Below are 16272 nucleotides of genomic sequence, written 5' to 3'. Positions count from 1 at the left end.
CATTATCTCCCCTCCTGCTTATAGGACTCGGTCACATTCAGCAGTGAAAGGTGAGGTATTAATGGATAGAATGTTCATGTACCTCTATTTCTACCCCCTCTCCACTTTGAACTAGAAGGAGCATCAGTGCCCATATAAAACATGAACTACCTATGAAGTTTGATTGATTTCTACCAATTGACTAAAAATAGGATCGTTAAACTATGTGGCTCTTAACATTTCATTTGATCTTTTTTTTATTTCAATATTCAACTTTGTAAATTAAATTTAAAATGCACTTTTCTGGAAAAACATCTTACAACGTTTAGAGTTGGTCTCAAGAAAATTGCCATTTTGTTTTTTATTCCAGTAACTTGGGTGAATCCCATATGACTGCCATGACCATTCCCATCTGTGATCTTAACTATGAATATCCCTAACTATGGCATAAACAAAGGTAAGCAGGTGTCTTTGTTGTAGGACTTTTCAGAATTTTAAATTATATGTTAAAATAAGGTTTTAAATACAATATTCATAGAGATTATTCAAAAAGAGAATAAAACATACAGTACTATCCAAAGTGTACTTTTTAATCATGTCTGTTCTTCATTGTACATAGACATTCTGTGGAACAGTTAGACAAATGTTTGGCTAATGCAGCGTTTCCCAAACTTGGCACTATTGACATTTGAACCAGATAATTCTACGTTGTGAGCAATGTTCTGTGTCCTGTAGAATGCATACCCCCTGCCCACTGGATGTCATCAGCATCCCCAGTCATAATAAAAATAAATGTCTCCAGACATTTCCAAATGTCCCTTGGGGGCAAAATCATCTGGGAAAACTGATTTTCAGGGGTCTTTCTGTCTGGCATGTTCAGAAAAAATGTTCTACAAACCAGTAAGAGGTAGTATGGGGTAGTCATCGACACCACAGATTCCAAAATTAAAGCTTTGTGGTTCAAGTACAAAGTTTACTTGTGTTAAATACTATGGAATTTAACACCCAGAAGCTTTGGTTTCTGCATCTGTAAAATGGTAATGATAATAATACCAACTACCTATATAGATATTATAGGGCTTAAAGGAAATAATGCTTGAAAAGTATTTAGTACAATGTCTAATACACAGTAGAGAAATGTCAGCTCTTATTATTCTCTCTGGAATTCAGTATCTATTAACTTGATTTACTTAGTTGCTAATTATTTCTAAAAGTCACTTGCTTTTTTAGAAGCAGGCTATAACCCCAATAATTCCCTTTTTCTTATTACTTCTTTCATTTATTTCCCTATCATATTTCACACATCCATTCATCAACTTTATTTTTGAGTCTTTTTTGTTGCACTTCTGTGCTAGGTTTCTAATAATGGGTTTCTGATTCACTCAGGGGAATAGAAAACATCTCTGTCTAAAGCTGTCAGTCCTAGAGCTTATATTATAGTCCTTTCAAAGAAATTCCTAGACCACAGAGATTAAATGCAAGAAAACAAACCACTCTAGGTTTTTCAAGCACAGTGGGATTAATATAGAAATCATTGAAAAGGCTAGAGAGCTGACGTCAGGGGCTACTACTAAATTTGCTTTTCAAAGTGACACCTTCATGACACAGACTCAGTTGCAGGAACTAGCTGCTTTTATACTACCCCTGCTGTCACTGCCACAGCTGTCTCAGACCCATGAAGCTGGTGACAAGCAAATGAATCCACTTCAGACACTCATGTCTGCTAGAGCTTGCTTGTCAGCTAGCAGAGACAGAGAGATGGGTTTGTTGTTCTAATCTCATGTGAGTGCATTTAATTGGCAGAAATTAGTATCCAAAATCCTAGCTACAAAGTTGTCTAGAAAATACAGAGTTGGTGCAAAAGTAATTGCAGTTTTTGTATTACTTGTAACAGTAAAAACTGCAATTACTTTTCCAGTAATGTAATATTTACCTTTCCAAATCTTTCCCCCAAAAAGAAAAGTGAAATTGTGCATGTTACTACATTTAACTGACAAAAACTAATATCCAGAATACTAGTTACAAAGTTATCTAGAAAATATATATCTGTGTGTGTGTGTGTGTGTGTGTGTATATATATATATTTTATATATATATAGATGTATAGTGAGATCTAAGTGGATCTTATATATATATATATATATACACATTATATATATATACACACACACACATCTATATATAGTGTATATATATGATATATATGATAGATATATGTCATATATCTATATACAAGATAAATCTATATATAAGATAGATATCTATATTATATATAAGATCTTATATATATATCTAATATACAAATAAGATATATATCTTATATATGTCTTATAAGATATCAATATCTTAGATATAGCTTATAAGATATATATCTTACTTATATATCTTATAATATATATCTAATATATAAGATATATATCTTTTATCTTATAAGATATATATCTTACTTAGATATAAGATATATATCTTACTTATATATTAGCTATATCTATCTTATATCCACTTGGATCTTACTATATATCTCTCTATATATATAGATAGATATATACACACACACATAGCTATATATTTTCTAGATAACTATATATTTATATAGGGACTATATGTCTATATAGTAAGATCCACTTGGTCATCTCTAATATAATGCAACAGTCCCTTGTACGAAGAAAAGCCACTTGTTCCCTCCCTTAAAGAGGAGACCCAAGTTTCCATCAGTCCCTCTTTCTCTTCTTTTATGTAGTTCATTCTTCATCTAGTCAAAATTCCACCCTGAGATACTACAGCCTAAAAATTAAATCATAAAGTTCAAAACCAACAGCATACTTTATACAAAAGAAAAGAGAAGGAATTTGTTTAATAATATGGCCATAACAAAGAAGGAAAGAAATATGCATTGCTATTTTTCTTGTTTCTGCAGTTGATCATGAGGCTATGGCTGATATTTATGATTTCCACTTTCACAATATATTCCACGATTCCTTTACCTTGAGCCAGCACATCAGATTGTTAAGGGTTCTTTGCATTTTGGACAACTGAAGCTTCATTCCTGAAGAGTGTGAGCATGGGTATTGAGTTTCTGAAGTCCTCTGAAACACCTCACAGACTCTCCTGTCCACCTGTACTCTCCTGACTCCTACTGTAGAACAGCAAACCTATTTTTCCTTAATAATCAGCATCATTCGGTCCAGTTAATTTAATAACTGCCTTCCTGTTTACTAATCTACATGGACAGGCTCTAACGAGACATCACAGCTATCAACTTTCTCTTCACTGACCTAAAATTCACCCAGGTGTAGTCATTGAAATTCTTGTTGTTTAAACCTGATCATAGCTTGCTTCTCCATGGAACAGCTGTGCGAGTTCCCAGTACTGGGATATCGAGGGCTCAGAGGAATGAGAATAAAGTGGGGTTGCAGCTGCAGGGTGTTCCAAGCCCCACAAAATCATTTCCGGTCCCCTACTATCTGCACTCCTGGCCAATAGCCAGGGCTTTTCAGCAATATAGATGCCAGAGGACTCCTGAGTTATCACTGACAAAATTATATCCTAAAGTCACGATTTTAACTATTAATATCTTCAAACAACATTTTCCATATGGAATTATTCAGACACATTTATATTTTTCTCTACTTTCCTGTTTACCTTTTTCTACAGTTTTTCACTTATATTTACATAGCAAATGATATTGTTATTAGTATTATTGTAACTATTTTGTCATTTAAAAATACTTATCCAGGTACTGTGTAAATACTCTACCTCATTTAATCATTTCAATAATTCTGAAGATAATTGCTAATATATTTTATACATAAAGAAACTGATATGAAGGTTTAAGTACCATCTACAACCTCAAACAGAAATCATAATGGAGCCTCCAACTTAGACTTTTTAACCCCTTAGATGGATACAAGAGCAGGAATGGGACCACTTAAGTTTTTCTCAAACCTTTCATAGCTTTTGATACAAATTCCCTATTTTTAAACAACAACGTATGTTTTCTTACCTTCATATGGTTCACCAGAAAATGAAATTTATTATTACATTTCTCCCTTTTTTTGTTGTAAGAAGTGATACCCTAACAGTTCTGTAAGGACCCAAAATCAGGATAGTTAAAATGCTGTTTCCTTGAAAATATGAAGAGTTTTTCTTGATTTTTATCTCAATTTATCAGTAACAGAACTAATTTTAAATTCCATTTTTCCCTCTCTCAGAAATTATACATGTACTTTAAATGGAACTGTCACTGTGTATCCAAGCAAAGATGCAATGATTGATTTCTGATTGGCCTCTGATACAGCTACTTTTGATCAATTATTGAACATCCCAGGAGTGCGCAGGACTCTTGTTTTGTATGTCCTGACAGCCCTGTGTGATTTGGCCAATCCATTATTCTTAACGCCTTTGGTGTGTTCCTTGTCTGATTAACAGCTCAATATTTCTAGAGCTTACATTCCTAACAAATCTCACTCTGTGGGCATATTGCTTGGCTTTCTGTGTTTCGTGACCAATTTGCCTACAGTTAAAGAAATGTTCCCCTAACTATCACTGATCAGTGGGAAAAGAGATATATCAAATAATTATAGCTAACCTAGAGGAAAAACAGATGTAAATCAGTTAAAATGTTAGTCTGGAAGCCAATATTTTATCACCTAAATGATGATTTCTTTGCATTTTTGCTTTGCAATGAGACACATAAAACAATTTCACGTGACACGATGACAAAATGGCATGCTCCCACACTGGATCCTTAACCTCTCTGAGATTGTGACTTAGATATATTTTGCATTTAACACTGAGAAACCTCCAAATTTAGAACTAAGGTATTCATAAAACTACAATTTTATTCAAGTGAGAAAATCCATATTACTTAACAGAGACTGTACTATTTAACAAAATCAGAGATGGCTAACTCTCTTCATTAATTCTGACAGTTCATCATGAGGGTTGCTTCTGTTGATAAGATCCCCTCTTCATAATTTTCATCTGCCATGAACCTATTTTAGGCTTTTATGAAAAGCACACTGTAAATTTGTTTTGGTTTGAAAACCACTGTCAAATTAAATAATTGTTTATAGAGGTTTTTTTTTCATTCATCCCTTCATTTGATCATTCAAGAAATTGATTGAATGCTCACCCTGATTAATACAGATGTATGCTGCTAGACACTTGAATGCTGACTTTGAATCATATTCTAATGCAAGATTAATCCTGATGTCAGCAGAGCGATTCTGCCCCCTTCCAATCCATTTTCCACACAGTAGCCAGAGTGATTTATTTTGTTCTCAAAAACACATAAATGGATCAAATCAACTTCATCTTGTGATACTATTCCCTGTCAATTTTCTCCCTTTAAGCTAGCCCTGTGATTCCTAAAACACAAGGTCTCTTTGACCTGCCTTAGAGACTTTGGGTTTGCTATTTTCTTGTTGCTTATCTTCATTCCTTTGTTTCTTTGTAGGCATCTTTTTTTCCTTCTCAGGTAGGCCTACCCAGACATCAATATTAAGAAAGGTACCCTCTGATACTATCTATCGAAACTCTGTAAGTAAATCTTTACAGCACTTATCCAAATAACTATTTTATCTCTCCCTCCCTTTCTCTATCCTATCTATTCATCCATCCATCTACTCATCATTTCCTGTCTATCCCAACCATCCCCTCATGCTCTTGCTTATATGCAAACACGTAATAGATTTTAATTCCATGGTGTAGGGAACTTGTTTACCTCAGGAAGACAGAACAGGCTCACATTTCACTAGTCCAAAACACTTGCACATGATACAATGAACATTTCTCCTACACACATTAGCTTCTGTGCATGGCCAAGTGACTGTACCTAGTGTCCCCTTTTCTCTTTTCCCTCCTTCCCCCATTAGCTCTTTCTTTTCCATCATCCTCCCTAAGAAAGGGACAACAAAGGAAACACCAAAACAAAAATAATTTTGATTTCTTAAGCAAAACTATTCGGTTCAGTTCTCCGTATCAGCTCCCTCAAACATCATTCGAGACCTGCTTTTCTTATTGGAAAAGATTTAATTTAAACTTTTAAAGTTTATGACTTCACCAAATGCAGTTCTCTTCCCAGTTTCTGCTTGTGGGTGCGAGAGATTCACACTTCTAGTTTTACTAGCAAGATTGACATATTTCTATTACAGGATTAGCCCCGTATTTCTAATTGTTTTTGCTCATTGGATATGCAGTCTCTACTGAATTTAGAGAATTTTAAAAATTACTTCCTAGTTGACAAAGCAGCACTATGGTTCTTATTGCAAGTTTGATAGCATTACATAAAATCAGCTTAAAAAAGCACCTTAAAATATCCACTGACCAACTCAGACCATGAAGTGTTTTGGGGATCAGCTTATTTAATCATCACAGCAATTCCTTAAAATTCCTTTAAAAATAAAAGAAAGATTGTTGCTCCTATTGACAGATGGACTGGGGAAATTAAGGGCTTTCCCAAGCAGCAAGTTCACAGCCAACACGAAAGGTCACTATACAAAGAAGGATGGAGGCAATGAGGATGAGTTAGAGCAGCGACCCTGTGTCCAGCACAGCACCTCTCACATGTGCTTTTCCCCATTCCTCTTCTGTGGGCTTACTGGTGATAACTATGAATGTTCACATCTATAAAACCCAACCACCTGGGTAGAACCTGACATTCAATATTAGACATTTTCATCTCAGAAGGTGATACATCTACAATCCCATTTATATATACTGATAACTGGATTCTTAATCCACTAAGATGAGTACTTTCAAATTGTTAGGTCTTCCTACAAGGTAGAATGTGGGGAATTTTCAAGTACCAGGAAAATAGGCAGTAGAGAGAAGGAGTTTCCATGTTTGAACTTTCAGGCATCAATGGTAGAATCAGCTTTAACCCACCCTCCACCTCTAACAGGAGCATGAGCTCTATGATTTACATGTCTTTACTGAGCAACCAACAATCATGGCCACATTCAGCTGGTCTCTGCCTCACCCTGCTTATCTAAGAAGCAATAATACAACATGCACAGTCTGTATCCCCGATCCTGTTTACTTATCTTTACTCTAAAATTCTCACATTTCTGACTTATCAGAAATCATCAGATTAACTAAAATTTAACATGGTTCTGGAATGAGTACTCCGGGAGAATCTTTGTTTCAAATGGTCTTAAATGTCTCCAACCAATGGAGCATCACAGTCCTCTGATCAGTGGCCTTTGTTAACAAGCATGCCCTGAGCATGTCCATGTCTCCCTGTACAGACCAACTTGTTTCTAATCAGCGAGTATTGATCTTCTCTATAGATTTGTTTGTTAAACCGACATCTACAACAAACGTCAGATGTCAAAAATAATATCCACCATTTTGCTATATCATCTTAATTAAATGTCAAATTCAAGAAATGCCATTTTTGGTAGTAAACAAAAGACCCTACAATAACATGTGGTGAAATTTTTTCTCCCAGTTAATCTCTCCTGTTTCCTGAAAATTGTTTATACCATTATCTCTGACCCCTTTATTTTACTGTTAGTGGCAAACCCTGCTCAAGCTAACACAGTTACCAGCTCATGTAAAGCACAGAGAAGCCCTTGACTCCATTAAAATATAATTTAAAAACTCTTCTTTTAGTGTATGTGAAACCATAGCCATGTATCTCAATCACTTAAAAACATCTGTCTTAGACCAACTTAAAGTTTTAAAGAAATATCATAAGGTCTATTTGTGACTTAGAGCTCTATAATCAGTAATCATCTAATGAGATCTCTCTGGAATAATATAAACTGAATCAATAGAGTGAAGAGATATTTTATTTCTTACATGCTTCTTTGTGAAGTCTATAAAGCAAATGCTGATTTCTTTTTCCAGTCCTCTGCAATGCAGTATCTGTTATTTTTTTTCACATGTCATAGTATAAATACATAAACATTCCAGGAAAATTTTTGCTCAAGAGTCAATCAGAAAAACAGAAATTATACTTTCTCCTTTAAAATGGGAGTGTGATATACAAACATTTTAAAGATACAAAAATCATAATTGATAAAATGGTCAGATTCCTTACTTACATTGTCCTGTCTCTCATACTCTATCCTGGCTAGTGCTTGAATGTATGGTGGGTCTCTGAGCAACATCACTCCTCAGATTCTTTGCACAGATGGCCAGATGTGGAAGGTGTTCTTATCACTATCTTTTCCTCCTTTATTGTTTCATATATTTTTTCCCAAAGCAAGAGTGCTTTGAGAATTATAACTACATATATAGTAATCATTCTTAGTACTTTCAAATAGCAATTAGGAAAGGAATAACTTCATTCTTTAAATTTTTCTTGCACTTTTTTCCTTATTTGAATTGAATAGTCTACTCAGTTTTTTTTTTTTTATTATTTAAATGTTTATTTCAGGTAATCCAGACATCTTGAATTGTTATTTTTAATATAAATAATTTAAGTAATCATTAGTCATAATTTTATAATAAATAATAAATTGAGTTTTGTGTTACTATGACTAGTACAAGTGTTGATATTTAAGAAGTTGGTAAGAAATGAGTTTACCAGAGTACCAGGCAAGGAAACTTCCAGAAAATGATCCAGTTCTCATTAGAAGGCTTCAATCATTGCAGGGACCATTGTGGTATATTCCTTTGTTCTCATTCAATGAAGAAAACACACACAAGAAAGGACATAAAGCAAGGCCTTTAAAGGTTGCTTTGCAAAGAAGGAATAAAACCAGTTTAGTCCTTCTTGAATTTATAACTGGCAAATCACAAACGTAGGAAGGAAATCCTGTAGCATTCTAAATGCTACACCTGCTACTGTAGCATCAACTCACTATTGGGGGGAAATGATGCCAGAAACTTAATGAAATAGATACATGATAATGACTTTAATTTTACAAAGTAAGATTGTAAGAGTAATTTACTTTGAAAGTTTCTACAGGGAAACTGTAGAAAGATAACTATAGTTACAAGCAGAAACTGTAGTTAGAGAGCTGTAACTCCTTCCTGTTCTTCCTCACAGGTCAATCCCTACTTCCACCCACAGGTCATGGGGCTTCATGTGGGAACATGGAATCCCTGGTAAAAGGCATCCAGAGGGAGCCGAGTCACATGTCAACTGTGGCCCTGGTACAGCTATACTCAGCATGCCCTGCTGAAGTTTAGTCTCCGATTTATTAAAATTTAATGCACATAATTAAAAAATCAACAGTTATTTTAAGTCAAAGCAGTTTTTATCTTTCCAGAGATTTATATTACCTTTAAATACTAATATTTTATTTTCCTGCCTTACCCTATTGGCTATGATGTAGGACCCTTTTAAGTAAGTTAATATAGTGAAAAGACTATTGAGTACCATTCAGCCATAAAAATGAATGAGATCCAGTCATTTGCAATAACATGGATGGAACTGGAGATTATTATGTCAAGTGAAAGAAGCCAGGCACAGAAAGACAAATATTGTATGTTCTCACTTATTCGTGGGACCTAACAATCAAATCAGTTAAACTCATGGATATAGAGAATAGAAGGATGATTACCAGAGACTGGGAAGGGTAGTAGGGGCTCGTGGGAGATAATTAATGAAAAAAAAAAAAAACATGTTAGAAAGAATGAAGAGGCCTACTGCTTGATCACACAATAGGATGACTTATCAATAACTTAATTGTATATTTTAAAATAAATTAAAGAATGTAACTAGATTGTAACTTAAAGGATAAATGCTTGAGGGGATGGTTACCCCATTCTCCATTATGTGCCTATTTCACATTGCACACCTGTACCCCAACATCTCATGTACTCCATAAATATATTAACCTACTATGTGCCCACAAACAATTTTTTAAAATGAAGTGAATAATAAAGCAGAAAGCAGTTTATTTTTTTTAAAGAATATTGGGTTTTTTTTGTTGTTTTTTTTTTTTTTTCCAGCAATGGGAACAATATCTGGAGAACTGAGGGGCTGAATGTAAGTTTTTTAGTTCAGAAGCTACTGTAGTAGCTTAAGTATGACATCTTAATACCCTAGCCCATGATAAGAGGAAGGTAATGGGAACAGAAAGGTTTATCTATCCAGTATTCTAGATTTTAAAATTTGTGATGGTAGGAGGCAGAATAAAAACAACAAAGCCTCTAGTTTCAAAACCTATGACCAAGCAATTGACAATATTTTTTTAAATTGAAGTTCAAGTCTGTTGCAGATTTTAAATTAATAGAGTTGAAATAAATTATATGCTTCAGTTTAAATGCAGTTCTAAGATAATGCCTTCAAAAGAAATTGGCAGATATTATAATTGTCTACTGTGTTTCACTACTTAATCCAAGTACATATAAAATGCCCTATCACTTAACATTTCTATGATTTCTAGCTTTTTCAGTTAATAAAGTAACTTTATACTTACTGTCTTATTGATGTTACAATAGGTAATAATAGAAATACCTTTTGTATTTGCAACGTACTTTTATTATTTCAATGGCTAATAGTTCAATAATTTATTAACCACATATTATTAACTATAGTTTAGCCCAACAGAGGCCAACCACTAAGAAGAATGCAACAGCACACACCCTTGCACAGTCTAGAGACACACACAGTCTGGGAATGCCAGCAGACCTCTGGCCACCTTCTGAGCAACTCAACTACTTTGGCTGAGGGTCCTTGAATAAAAACTAGAGTTTAAACAACACAAATACCAAACCTACTCACTTAGTTCTACTCTCCCACAGCAAACGCTGGCCATCTCATTAATAATTAAAAACAACAGCTGCTAATGCCTTGGAACAAGATGGCTAATTTACATATCCTGAGCACTGGCAAGGGTTCTCCAGCACGTTCTGCCAAACCCGTGGAGGATTCTGTTTTCTCCGAGTCAGGTAAAGGGCAGAAAGGCATCTACAGCTCAAACACGAATATTAATAAAGTTGTAAAGGAGCATATAATTAAACCATATCAATTATTTATCTAATTATGAAGTTATTAGTCATCTAAAATTACTCAGCAAGCAACTCCAGAGTCTATGGGGGTACGAACATACAAAGTGTTGTCCAAAATCATCAGGCCTCAGAAACTCCATCTGACAATACTGCTTCAACATTAATTAGCTCCAAGATCTAAGGATGAGTAGAAAAAGTGGGATATGGTGAAATATTCTATTAGAAAAAGCCATGACTTTGATGGCTGGAGGTAAGAGAAAGCACAGTGTTTTCTACTAAATGATTACTTGTCTTCTGAAGTTATTTCATTTGGGGAAATCATATCTTTATTCCCTGAGCCCATTTGGTTCCTTGGGTCTGGAGCTGTTCCCTGGAAAATTTTTGAATGCAATCATTTAACACTGAGATAGGATTTTCCATTTACTGCAAGCCTCAATGGGTGTCCTAATATCTGCATGCAGGTAAAAAGTATTTATTCACTGTGTAGATGGAATAGTGATTCCCCAAAGACATTCACATCCTGATCTCTGGAACCCCATGAATGTTACCCTAAGTGGCAAAAGGTGCATTGCACATGTGATGGGTTAAGAATCTTGAGATGGAGAAGCCTGTATTATCCAAGTGAGCATATTGTAATTATGAGGGTATTTATGAGTGGGAAGGAGGAAGGTCAGCCAGCAGAGACGTGACAATAAGAGCTGAGGTCAGAGAGAGATTCAGAAAGAGATTTGAAGATGCTATGGTACTGTGTTCAAAAATGAAAGGAGAGATGGCAAGCCAAGGAATACAAGGGGCCTCTAGAAGTTGGAAAAGGCAAGACAGCAGATTTTTCACCTACAGCCCCCAAAAGGAATGCAATCGCCCTGCCCCTTTTTGGCTTCTGACTTCCAGGACTCTAATATGTTCATGTGACATTTACATTTTAAGCCACTACTAATTGTTACAGCAGCAAGAGGAAGCAAGTCCATTCATCACATCTCCCCGGAATCAATTCACCAATACCTTACCATTTCACATGTCTATTCTGAGGCAAAGGGATCATGAGGTGATTAAATACCACAATAGTTGTGATATTTCCTATTCACATTTAAGACAGGGTCATTTGTTTAAACAAATTAACAAATAAAAAGAGTTTTGAAACTACCCTTATGAAAACATGAAGTAATCTAAATGTGCAAGAGACAAATTGGGCTATCCAGCTGGCCTCCAAAATTCACAGGAATATAAATCAAAGCCCAAAATTAAACAAAACTATTGGCATGGAAGTGTTCCATCCCCAGAAATGATGAGAAATTCCCATAAGACATATAACCATTTATGACAGAGAGAAGTTTATCATAAACATTGTAGAACATAAAACATCTGAATAAAAAAACTACTGGGGAAGAATGAATGAGGTCCCTACAGGAATCTATTTATACAACCTACATCAGGATGACAAAGGCTGGAGGTAACTAAGGAATCTGGGAATTTTCCCTTCAAGAACAGCCTTGGGTCCTGGGTCCTAGGTCTCAGTGACTAGGGAATTTTCTTTGGCTTATCCCTGGCCCTAACAGCATTCTAGGTGTAGTAGAAGCAACACAGTAGTTCCTCAGTGAGGGAACTTAAAACTTAGTGAAGTCATTTCCACTTGTAAAAACGGGTACCTTCTGTCTCCAATTCCTCTAGAGCTTTCCCTTTAAAGGAAATGAAAATGACTCCAGTCTCCTTATATTGTTCTGTGGAAATTTCAGTATTCTCCCTAGCATTTCTGAAGCTACCTGGAAATGGGGTACATTTTTTTCCTTGGTCAGCCATTATACCATAGGTCTTCTGAACGCCACTCTCACTTCAGGGACTATCCTTTCTCCTTCATTTCCTAATGTGACATTTATAAAATTCTAGTGTTTGCAATGTATTACTTCTGAAGATTTGAATATAACTCAAGCATTCTAAAAGTACAGCAAAGAATTTTGAAGCATTTAAATGTTAGGCATAATGATATTGAATTTTCCATGTCATCCAGATAAATTTTCTCACTGTTCAACCTTCTTTGATAACATCAAGACACCAAGAGTGCCTTCGTTTTCCAAAGCACATTTCCTCCCACCTGCCTTAACCTCCCCATCCAGGATCTCTGTTTTTTTTTTTTTTTTTTTTCTTTTGCTTGTTTTCTGTTTTGGTTTTGTCTCCTCCAAGGAACAGGTCTAATTCTTGTTACTCGACTGTACAGAGCTATTCACCTTCTTTTGATAGTTTCTCCCACCAAGAAAGATGGAACCACCTAGAAAAATACCCACCACGGTGTTTTCCAAATAACAACACATCCCCTATGAATCCCAGCTGCTTCTTAGGCCTCAGGTGTAAACTGCAGGCAGCTACTGAAACAGCAGCTTAGCTGCCCTGGTACACAAGGCAACAATCTCTTTGGCCCAGCAGTGATTCTCTGGTCAGGTTGCCTCCAGCTGTAGTTTATTTATTCCTCTCCATGAGCACCTGAAGCCCATATTTGTAACAAAAGACTATAATTGACTTCAACATCTGCCCCTTCTTTGGGGCTTAAAAGATTTCATAGGAACTCACACCACTCTGACAGAACCAATCCTAAATCTCAATATTGAGCACACAGAGCCCGCTGAGAAAAATTACAAGATACATTAGAACACCCTGTACTTCAAAAGAAGACAACCAATATGAAAAAAGAATTCCAATTCTGCTCTCTGAAAACAATTAAAACCAAATAAAAGCAGTTATTCTATCGAAGAGAGTTTAGAAACTACCTAATTTCTATTTGCAAAGACATTTAAAGGGATATATTTAAGCTAGGGGAAGTACTAATAAGAGTGTAGTGACTAATAAAACATTTTTTCTCAGTATCAGTAAATGCCAAAAAACTGAAATTGTCATAAGTTGCTTTATTAGTCTGTTTTCATACTGTTATAAAGTACTTCCCAAGATTGGATAATTTATACAGGAAAGAGGTTTAATTGACTCACCGTTCAGCAGGGCTGGGGAGGCCACAGGAAACTTGTAATCATGCCAGAAGGTGAAGAGACCTTCTTCAGAAAGCAACAGGAGGAGAAATGTTCAGCGAAGGAGGAAGAACCCCTTCTAAAACCATCAGATCGTCTGAGAACTCAGTCACTCTCGCGAGAACAGATGGGAAAACTGTCCGTCGTGATTCAATTACCTCCACCTGGCCATTCCCTTGACACGTGAAGATGATGGGGATCACGGGTAATTACAATTCAAGGTAAGGTTTGGGTGGAGACAGGAAGCCTAACCATTTCAGTTGCTGAGGGAAAAAGGTTCATTCCCAATTATTATGTATCTAGCCAAACTTTCATTTGTACTTAATGGCAACCCCTGAAATTTGTTAAAGATGAAAAAAAAATTAAAGGATGCCGTGTACACTTAAAAACAGTACAGAATATTCAAATTAATGAAGAAAAAGCAAAACAAAATGAATCAATGCTACATACAAAATACTTGATGATAAGCAAAGACATCAGTAAAACAGAGTAGACAAATTCAGTGATTCTTAATCGCAGCTTCACATTTTGATTACCTGGAAGAATTGGCAGTAAAAATAAATACACACAAATATACATGTATAAAATAATAAGTATAAAAAAGTGTTTCATAGGTCACACTCACAGAGAAGTGATTGAATTGCTCTTGGTTAGGCCCAGACATAGGGGCTTTACGGGAGTGCTCCGTGACTCCAATCTACATACAGAGCATTAAACCCGAATTTAAGTAATTTTGGGGAATGTGGGCTTATGGACATGGGACATAAAGAAAGAAGAGAGCTGGAGGACATAATTTTAAAAATACTATATTACTCCTCTGATAAAAATAAGATATAATAGTGAATGTCTCATTTATTTGTTTGAGCTAAGAATATCATTGAAAACCTACCATCTTCAAGACTTTTTGATAAGCAATGGGAATAACTTATCATCAAGATATGCCAAGTCCTGAAGTTCAGGGAACATATAGTCTATCAATAGAAATTGATAAGAAATAGATGGACACAGGGCAATGCGATTTGGGAGAACCAAGTAGAGAGCACTAGGGAAGCTGTGCTGCCCAGAGGAGCTAATACCTGATCTAAACTAATAGCAAATCTGCTCTTGACTTAGAAGCAATCTGTTCAGGCACAACTTACAAAATCATTTTCTATTATTCTAGTTTACTGTTTCTTGTTTTCTCATTCATCACTAACTAGAGTCAATAGGTTAGAAAGGAAGAAATATCTAGAGGCAGGTCTACCCTTTGAAAAGAGGTGAATTTAAGAGCTGACACCAAATAATAAAGCCAGTAAGACAAATCAAAACAGATCCCCAAATTAGCACAATCCTGGGACATTTTAAAAAAGAAAAACCATCTTGCATATCTCAATCTTTTCCCAAGGCAGTAATGAGAGTTCAAAATGCCTACAAAAGACATTTAATGAAAGGCTAAACATTGCTGTCACTTCTTGTTAAGTACATAGGAAGTATAATCTTATTGGTAGTTTCACTCCCTGTAAGGATGAATTTCCTACAAGGTATTTGAGAAGAGGGAGTTGTCTCCCTTTCACCTTTGACCTATGTCCCTGGGCTGTTACATGTCTGTCTTAAGAACATCTGAATTCAGCTTTTGGGTGGTTACTAATACTAGCAAACACCTAGAACTTCGGTTCCACAGTTCTTCTCAATAAGATGTCACTTGTTCCTCACAGACTTTTCAAAACAGGAAAGGAGAATATGGGGTAGACTGTACTTCCATTAAATTGTCCATTGCTTGATTTTCTACAATACTGTTTACATGTTTTAATGCAAATATTGATTTTACTGAGGAGTTTCGATAACAAAAGGAAATTTAAATGTGTTGAATGTTCAGAAATAAAAGAGGCATGCTGCATCTGACTAAACTTCTAGTCCAAAGTGTGATGGGTGGGGCACAAAAATGGAAACCTTTCACATGATTTTGTCTTGGGATATACCCAATTCCCAACTTGCTCCCCTCTCCTGAGACCCATGGCCTTCCTGGAGAGTGCCTTCTTGTTCACACGTTAACAAGGAAAATCTCATCTCCTTTTAGAGCAAACCCAGTTGCTTATCGGAGTGAGTTTATCTGACATTAGAATGTCTTCATCTCTCTCCTCACCAAGAAAATCTGCATGCAAATTTACTTCCATACATGTCCTAAAGCATCAATAATTCATTCTAGAATAATATCGCAGTATACATAGAATGGGGGAGAATGGCTAGATAACATGCTAAGACATACGTGTCCCCCAGTGCCAGCTCAGATCCTGAGATTCCTCCTCATCAGTATTAGGTACAGATATGCTTTTTCACTCTGCTTGATCATCCAAAAAGTAACTGTTGAGTCAAACACAGACAACACTTCCAA

This window comes from Sapajus apella, unplaced genomic scaffold (genome assembly GCF_009761245.1).
Source record: "Sapajus apella isolate SASKATOON/1434 unplaced genomic scaffold, GSC_monkey_1.0 scaffold31, whole genome shotgun sequence".
In the NCBI taxonomy this organism is placed as follows: domain Eukaryota; kingdom Metazoa; phylum Chordata; class Mammalia; order Primates; family Cebidae; genus Sapajus; species Sapajus apella.
This window is presented reverse-complemented; position numbering follows the sequence as displayed.